The sequence below is a fragment of the Mobula birostris genome, chromosome 4, assembly GCF_030028105.1.
Source record: "Mobula birostris isolate sMobBir1 chromosome 4, sMobBir1.hap1, whole genome shotgun sequence".
Lineage (NCBI taxonomy): Eukaryota > Metazoa > Chordata > Chondrichthyes > Myliobatiformes > Myliobatidae > Mobula > Mobula birostris.
The window spans coordinates 5,412,651-5,421,849 of record NC_092373.1 but is presented as its reverse complement, the minus strand read 5'-3'; the positions used below and the strand labels follow the sequence as shown (position 1 = coordinate 5,421,849).

The 9,199-nt window shown below is 40.4% G+C and overlaps 1 long non-coding RNA gene across 1 annotated transcript; it reads left to right on the top strand.

The window, feature by feature from the left end:
* Positions 1-212: 212 nt before the first annotated feature.
* LOC140196138 (uncharacterized) lies at positions 213-2,645 on the top strand. Its single transcript, XR_011885626.1, has 3 exons — positions 213-278; positions 1,093-1,224; positions 2,569-2,645. It is a non-coding gene; the product is annotated as an uncharacterized lncRNA (long non-coding RNA).
* The last annotated feature ends 6,554 nt before the right edge of the window (positions 2,646-9,199 follow it).

The following is a 9,199-nucleotide window of genomic DNA, read 5'->3' as shown; positions in this document are numbered from 1 at the left end:
TTGCTCCGGAAGAATTGAAGTTTTCTTCAGTGGGACGTGGGGAACGGTCTGTGACGATTCATGGGACAGACACGATGCTGCTGTCGTCTGTCGCCAATTAAACTGTGGGGATCCAGTCCTGGCTTCCGGGGGTATGCTATTCCCCCTTGGAAATGGCACTATTTGGATGGACGAGGTCAAATGCAAAGGGAGTGAGAATTTTCTGTCAGATTGCCAAATTTCTACATTGCATCGTCATGACTGTGGGCACAAAGAAACCGTCGGTGTGATATGTTCTGGTCAGTAATCGAATTATGCTGCGACTTTTCGTCAATTCCACGTATTTTCTCGTCATATCTCAATTTCTTAACACAACCCTAGAAGAAACCTTGATATCTTCGAATGGGTATCACAAAATTAACCTTTCCGTCTTTGGTCGTCCTAGTCCTCAGCTGATGGTGCTGTTCTACATCTATGTTCAACACAATTTTCTTCCAATGCATATCTGTAATTTTCTTAGAGCATTTATTTCCCCTGAAGCCCTTGTTTTAAATCCAGCTTTCCATCTCCTTACCTCTTAAAATTTCTCGCTCTATTTGCACCCCTGTGACGTCGCTGGTGTTCGAATTGAAATCTTCACACGACTTCGAACTTCCCGGAAAAAGCCTGGTTGAGATTGGTATTTATATACCTTTATCTTCACTGAGCAGTACTTTTAAGTTTACGTTTAACATTATAATGTTCAGAATGAAAATCAAATCTTGACACACGCATGGAAATGTTATTTAAAGCAATCTGACAATTTCTGTCTGCTGTGATAGCTGAATCCGTGAATTAATGAAAGACATATTTTAATAGTCATTTACTTGGAGATGCAGCACGGTGACATGCATTTCTGGCTCAAGAAGACCGCGCCGCCGATTACAGTCAGGTGACCAATTCACCTAATAACCCCTACATCTTTGGAAAGTCGGAGAAAACCCACGCTGTCGGGGGTATATGTACAATCTACTTTCAGACAGCAGTGTAATTCAACAGAGGTTTCTGACGCTATGCGCTTCCGTGTTGCTCCTGACAAAATATATTTAAATTTGTTTAACGTCTTTCTTTCAGATCACCAGCCACATACTCCTCCTTTTAGTAATCTGAGAGCCTTCATTTACGCCATCCCTTTCGTTCTTGGTTCTCTTCTGGTCATCGTTTCTCTCTACTTGATCAAAAGCCAGCGAAGACAGTTCCTGAATGGTTGGTAAATCTATTCTCATAAGCGTTCATGAATTACTATGAACTAATTTAACATTCATCATCTTGAATCTTTGCTATATGGTATGTTCCATGAATTGAGAGTCCATAAACGCATAAATAGACTCTAACTGGCTGTCAAGAATACTCAGGTGTCGACTATTTACACGTGGATAGCAAATGTATTTTTTCCTTGGTAAGATGAGCTAGAAAATACAAGCTGGCGCCACAACGCAGCTTGAAGGGTACTGCTGAATGCAGCGTATGTAAGGCGAAATGATACTGTCAGGCTCATCTGCTCGCTGAATGGACGGAAGAAACAGCACGTGGAAGTAACGCGGAGGTTGTTGCCGAAAGAAACACATTCTGGGAATTGGGATGACATTATTACTGAACTCATAGCATTACGGCGCAGTACAGGCCCTTCTACCTCTGATGATGCACCGACAATTTAACTTACCCTAATTTCGATATACCCCATCCCGCCACATCACCCTCTATTTTTTTCTATCACCTGTACGTTTAACTTAATGTTTTGTAAGTGTCCATCATGTATCTGCCTCCAACACCACCCGTATCAAGATGTATCACTCCCCGCCCTGTGTAAAAAAAGGGTTCTGCCCTATACTGCCCTCCAATCACCTTAAAATGATGCTCTCTCGTATTTTCCACTTCCGCCCTCGAATAAATACTCATTCTATCCACTTGTTCTATACCTCCAATCATTTTCCATACCTCCAACAGCCATTTCTTATCGTCCTTCACTGCAGAGAGAAAACACTAGTCCGCTTACACAATGTTTAGCAGACAATTCTGAGTACTGCTGGATGTTGAAGATCGTCTGATTAACAGAGAGCAGTTGGTATACACAAATATTTCAGTGTGGGTGAGATGATGTAAACATTGTTGGTTCGCTGGACTTTGGAACTTATGCAGATGAATTTGATGAAGGCACAGACGATGATGCTGGTTCTATTTTTAACTCTATCACACGAAGGAAGGTTGCGAATAATGTTTCTGGGATATTTTAATGAATTGATAAAATAGGAGAATGTTAATTAAGTAACATATGTAATAATGTAATGGCTCCGTCTGTCAGGTACTGTCAGCCGGAGCCTGCTGAGCCCGGGACTCGTGTAAGCCAGCTCTGTAGAAGTGACATATGGAGGCACTACCCACTACCTTATAAGTATGTTATAAGTCACGTATACTTGATAGATAGGTAACTATGCATGCATGCACGAGTACGCGTTTGGCCTCTCTCTCTCTCTCTCTCTCTCTCTTTCTCTCCCCCCACCCCCCGCTTCCGTTTACTACACTGGATAAATTTCGCTTTTGATATTCCAGGCGATAAGAAGTCACGGCGTTCTGCACACAAGCATGCTGAGCCGTTTTATGAGGAGATCGCCATTCAGGAGACAGGGCCTGGAGTCGGTAATTGTATTTAAACAGTATGCATCAGTTATCTTTCAATGTGAGTGAATTATTTTATATTAAGTCCAGGTTTGTCTTTCATCAGGAGATTCGCAATCCATCAGCTCAGCAGATATATTAGAATATTGTCTGGTCGGTGATTTGCATGTCTACCAAAATGAAGACATGGAAGGTAAGTTCGATAAAATTTTAACCCACTATAGTCTCATCAGAAGAGAGCGAAATAAGTCATGGTCTTAGAACCAGACGCAACCACAGTACAACACACAGCAACGAAAATAATTAAAATGGAATCAATCAAATGTAGATTGAGGAAATTTGAATGAGAATACCATAACGCATTGGAGCAGATTTTAGCCTTTCTGCCCATCGAGTCTACTACCAAGAGAAGTATGGAAAATATCGGGAAATCTAACCATTTGGCAATGCCTACAAAAACAATGAACAACAGGGACAACAAAAAGGCTGAGAAAATATTTCAGATCGAAACAGTTTCATCAGGAATATCTCAATCGACATACTGACGTTTCTGCACGCAAATCTCGTTAGCATGCACACAATTCGGTCACGTTTCCTTTCAAAGATGTACGTATTAACTATTACTGTTATTGAGGCTTCTATCTCCGATGCTTTACCGTAAACTTTGAAATCCAATTACCTTCCTCAATCACAAAAATAACTCATTATAGTGGCTGATTGATTTAAAGATATGACAGAAGAAACTATCCCTGCCTTCTTTGGAGGATGCATAATAAAGAGGCTTCTAGAAATGTCTTGTGATATTAACCTAGTCTTGGAAGAAAACCTGTAAAAATAAAACGTGCACGTTCAACGGCAGCATAATCTTTGCATATCCCATTAACATTAGCCGGAGTCAACTGAACGGGCCATAGAACATGGAACATTGCAACAGTCGAACTTCTGGTTCACAATGCTATGTTAAAGTAATTAAAGTAGTGATTAGACCTCCAGCTTAAATGTCCCAAAGAGCACTATACTCTTTTTCTCTACGTCTGTGGGCAAACCTCTACGATTCCAAATAGACAAGTCACTATTGATCCTGAACATTTTATTCTTCCGGTTGAGCACAAGTTGTGAGACCAATTCAAAACCTCACAATAAATCCAATACAGACATCTTCCTCATATCTGTCTTCCTCTATTACCTTTGCCTACCCTAAAATCTCAGTCAAATGACACACAGCTTCTCTAGCAGTAAGTCATGATCACTCTTCCTAGTTAGTATGTGTTGATAAATCCTATCCCTATGAATGCTTTCCAATATCCTCCCTGCAACTAACGTGAAAGTAACAGGTCTATGGTTTCTAAGGTTATTCATTTGTCCTCTATTGAGTAACAGAACATTAACTAATTTCAGTTTGCTGCGACATTATTTGCTCCAGATAGGACATGAGAACGTTGGACATCGTAACTCTCTTAATATGTGGTATATCTCCCACCGTGCTTGGTCGAACTTATCTACCTTCATCTTCTTCAGTACATCCAACAATACGTCTCCCTTTTTATGTAAATGCTATCTATCCTTCACGTCCTTCTCCTTTGTAGATACCAACGCACAGTCAATTACACATCCTCCACCTCCAAGTACATAATTTCTCCTGTATCCTTGAAGAGGTTAAAACATTTCCCTGGTAATCCTTTTGCTATATATAATCATATAACAATAACAGCATTGAACAGGCTATCTCGGCCATTCAAGTCCGTGCCGAACGTTTAATCTCACCTAGTCCCATCTACCTGCACTCAGCCCATAACCCTCCATTCCTTTCCTGGCCATATCCCTATCCAATTTTTGATTTAAGTGACAAAATCGAACTTGCCTCTACCACTTTTACTGGCAGCTCGTTCCACACAGCTACCACTCTCACAGTAAAGAAGTTCCCTCTCGTGTTACTTCTAAACTTTTGCATCTTAACTCGCAACTCATTTCCTCTTGTTTGAATCTCCCCCACTCTCAATGGAAAGAGCCTATCCACATCAACTATATCTATCCCCATCATAAGTTTAAATACCTCTATCAAGCCCCCACCCCCCTCAATCTTCTACGCTTCAAAGAATAAAGACCTAACTTGTTCAACATTTCTCTGTAACTTATGTGCTGAAACCAGGTAACATTCTAGTAAATCTCCTCTGTACTCTCTCAATTTTGTCGACATCTTTCCTACAATTTGGTGAACAGATCTGTACACAGTACTCCAAATTTGGACTCACCAAAGCCTTGTACAATTTTAACATTACATCCCAACTCCTATACTCAATGTTCTCATTTCGAAAACCCAGCACAACAAAAGCTTTTTTACCACCCTATCCAGATGAGATTCCATCTTCAGGAAACTGCACCATTATTCCGAGATCCCTCTGTTCTACTGCATCACTCAATGCCCTACCATTTACCATGTATGTCCTACTTTTCATTTTCCTTCCAAAATGTAGCGTCTCACACTTATCAACATTAAACTCCATCTGCCATCTGTCCGCCCACTCTTCTAACTGTCTAAATCTGTCTGCAAGCTTTGAAATTCTACGTCATTATCCACAATGCCAACTATCGTAGTGTCATCTGCATAGTTGCTAATCCAATTTACCACTCCATCATTCAGATCATAATGTATATGACAAACAACATTGAACCCAGTACATATCCCTGAGGCAGACTACTAGTCACCGGCCTCCAATCTGACAAACAGTTATCCACCACGACACGAGGAATTCTGCAGATGCTGGAAATTCAAGCACGGGGAGTCTATGCCCGAAACATCGACTGTACCTCTTCCTATAGGTGCTGCCTTGCCTGTTGCGTTCACCAGTAACTTTGATGTCTGTTGCAGTTATCCACTACTACTCTCTGGCGTCTCCCATCCAGCCACTGTTGAATCCATTTTACTACTTCAATATATAATACCTAACGATTGAACCTTCCTAACTAACCTTCCATGTGGAACCTTGTCAAAGGCCTTACTAAAGTGCATAGAGACAACATTCACCGCTTTACCCCCGTCAACTTTCCGAGTAACCTCTTCAAACAATTCAATAAGATTTGTCAAACATGATATTCCACGTACAAATCCATGTTGATTGTTCCTAATCAGACCCTGTCTGTCCAGAAAATTACATATACCATCTGTAAGAATACTTTCCATTAATTTACCCACCACTGACGTCAAACTCACAAGCCGATAATTGCAAGGTTTACTCTTAAAACCCTTTTTAAAGAATGGAACCACATGAGCAATACATCAATCCTCCGGCACCATCCCTGTTTAAAACGGTATTTGAAATATTTCTGTCAGAGCCCCTTCTAGTTCTATACTAAATACCCCCAAGGTCCTAGCGAATGCCCTGTCAGGACCCGGAGACTTATCCAATTTTATATTCCTTAATAGAGCCAGTACCTTTTCTTCTTTAATCGTCATAGTTTCCATTATTACTCTACTTGTTTCCCTTACCTTACACAATTCAATATCCTTCTTCTCAGTGAATACCGAAGAAAAAAAATTGTTCAAAATCTCCCCCCCCGACACACACATCTCCTTTGGCTCCGCACATAGCTGTCCACTCTGATTCTTTAAGGGACCAATTTTATCTCTCACTGTCCTTTTGATATTAATATAACTGTAGAAACCCTTGGGATTTATGTTCATCTTACTTGCCAAAGCAACCTCATATCTCCTTTTACTTTTCTCCTCTCTTTCTTAAGATTATTTTCTATTCTTTATATTCCTCGATCACCTCATTTACTCCATGCTGCCTATATTTATTGTAGATTTCTCTCTTTTTCCGAACAAATTTTCGAATATCCCGTGAAAACCATGGCTCTTTCAAACTTTTAATCTTTCCTTTCGACCCTAACAAAAAACATAAAGATTCTGTACCCTCAAAATTTCACCTTCAAATGACCTCCATTTCTCTATTACATCCATCCCATAAAATAAATTGTCCCAATCCACTCCCTCCAAATCCTTTCACATCTCCTCAAAGTTAGACTTTCACCAATCAAAATTATCAACCTGGGTCCAGTCCTATCCTTCTCCATAATTATATTGAAACTAATATCATTGTGATCACTGGACCCGAAGTGCTCCCCAGTACATGTCTCCATCACCTGACCTATCTCATTCCCCGACAGGAGATCCAACACTGCCCCTTCTTTCGTTGGTACCTCTATGTATTGCTGCAAATAAAAACGATCCTGCGCACATTTTATAAACTCCAAACCATCCAGCCCTTTTTGTAGAATGGGCTTCGCAGTCTATGTATGGAAAATTAAAATCTCCCACAATCACAACCTTGTGCTTACTAAAAATATCTGCTAACTCTTTATAAATTTGCTGCTCCAATTCTCGCCCCCATTATGTTCTTGCTTTATACATAAAATGTCTTAAGTCTTTCTTCAATTCTGCTTCTCAATGTCATTTCATGATTCTTGATGGATCTCAGAATCCTTTTCATTAGTTATTTCCAATCTTCAAAGAATCCATGGTTCAGTTCATTATCAAAGAATGTAAGTAAACACAACTCTAAGAGTTGTCTTCACTAGATAGCGATAAAATACAGAAAGACGGAGAAGTAATATATAAAACCATGGAACCCATCTTCTTTATTATCTTGAGGGATAGATTTTAATTTAGTTTCCTTTCTGTGATTGTCTTAACATAACAGCTCTCTCGCTATCCGAGGTTCCTTTACCTTGTCATCCTGTCGTTCCCTCTCACTGCTGTCAGTGCAGTTTGCCTTTAAACACCCTCCACATCTGCGATATGGACTTGCCCTAAAACGGCTTCTCTGAATTAACTCTTTCCAGTTCTTGCTTAATCCTTTTGTAGTTTGCTAGGTCTCGTTTAATGATCTCAGGGAAGGTCCTTGGCGACCTTTTCCATGGCTACCTTAAACTTTATGTTGGTCATTTCTCCATGTATTCTCTCCTACTGAATGGTTACTCAACTGATTGTCCTCATTTCCAAAATAGGTTCAGCATTGTCTCTGCTTTAGTGAGACTCTACATACTGATTTACCCATATGCAATTTGACTACATGAGTAGTAAGAAGACTGACAAATCTGCGATCAAGAGACCCCGAGGGTAATCCACAATTTATGAGTCATGAGTAAAATGGATACATTCTATTTGCCTGGATATGAGCTACCCTAGCAATGGTGTAGACTGTGGACACCATCGGTATAACAGGAGTTCCTTTGTTTGAATAACTCCACACTCAACAGTGATATCTTTCAGGATATTATGCAACGATTGCTGACAAAACAATTTATTTCTCTTGCCAAGGTTATTCCGGCAGAAAATCTCTGAGACAACAATCATATCACCAATTATTAAAGCTACTGATGAAGCGTACTGTCACCACTATAGTTTCCCTCCAGTTGTTGTGCAATCCTGTTTTGAAATGACTGGGGAACATTCTTGGGAACAGTTTATTTAATTAAGCCCATCAACTCTGCTGGGACATAGGCTGCTGATAAAGTTTGCGAGATCTCAGTCCTGGGCCAGTCTTTCAGGTAATTCCCAGGCGTATCCCCTCTCGATATAGATCCGTTCTCTCCCAGGTGTAAGGATTTTGTAGTTTCTGTTGACGTTTCTCTAGCTCTGGGAATTTTCAGGATGGGTTTGCTAAACCAATGCCCAACCCTCCTTCTTTCGCAGCCGGGCCTGGGAACTTCCATTGCAGCGGTTTGAGAGCAGAAGTTTGTTCATGATTTCACAACAGGACGAGGGAGATACAAGGCCAAGGCTGAGCTTTACGTTGTAAAACGTAATTCAGAATGGGCTTGAGAGTAACGTCCTGATGCTGAAAATGGGATGGAAAATTGTTAAAGTTTACAGTTTTAAGGTTTTTTTTTACACAGAGAGTTGTCGATGCCTGGAATCACTTGTCAGGGCTGGTGGCTGAGGCTAAAACATTAGGGGTATTTAAGAGCCTCTTGGATAATCACATGATTGAAAGAAAAATAGAGGGTTACGGGGTAGTGTGGGTTTAGTACATTTTTAAAGGAATATATGGGTCTGCGCAACATCGAGGGCCGAAGGGCCTGTACTGTACTGTCGTATTCTAGTGCCTAGTGTCTACTGAGCGATTAAATAACTTACTCGAAGAAGTACATGCGCAACTGTTATCTAACAGAAATAAAATTCAACAATTCAGAATTGCAAAGGGATTTTACAGGCCTGGTGTGGGATTCCGTAAAGGTTAATCTACAGGGTTGAGTCGGTGGTGAGGAAGACAAATGCAATGTGAACATTCGTGAGAGGACATGAATATTAGAACAAAGATATAATGGTGTATAATGGTGGTGTTTTATCGGTATTGGACAGGCGGAGCAGACTTGATTGGCCGAATGGTTTAATTCTGCTCTTATGCCTTATGGTCTTATGGTAACGCTAACTTGGTTCCTGTGTCGGCCTTGCTACCTAACCTGCTCACGATTAGAAGTTTTCTCTGTGTTTGTTTCCTATTTGCAACATGTGTACTGTTCAGATCTCTGGAGATAGTGAGAAATACTTTGTTGAGAATGA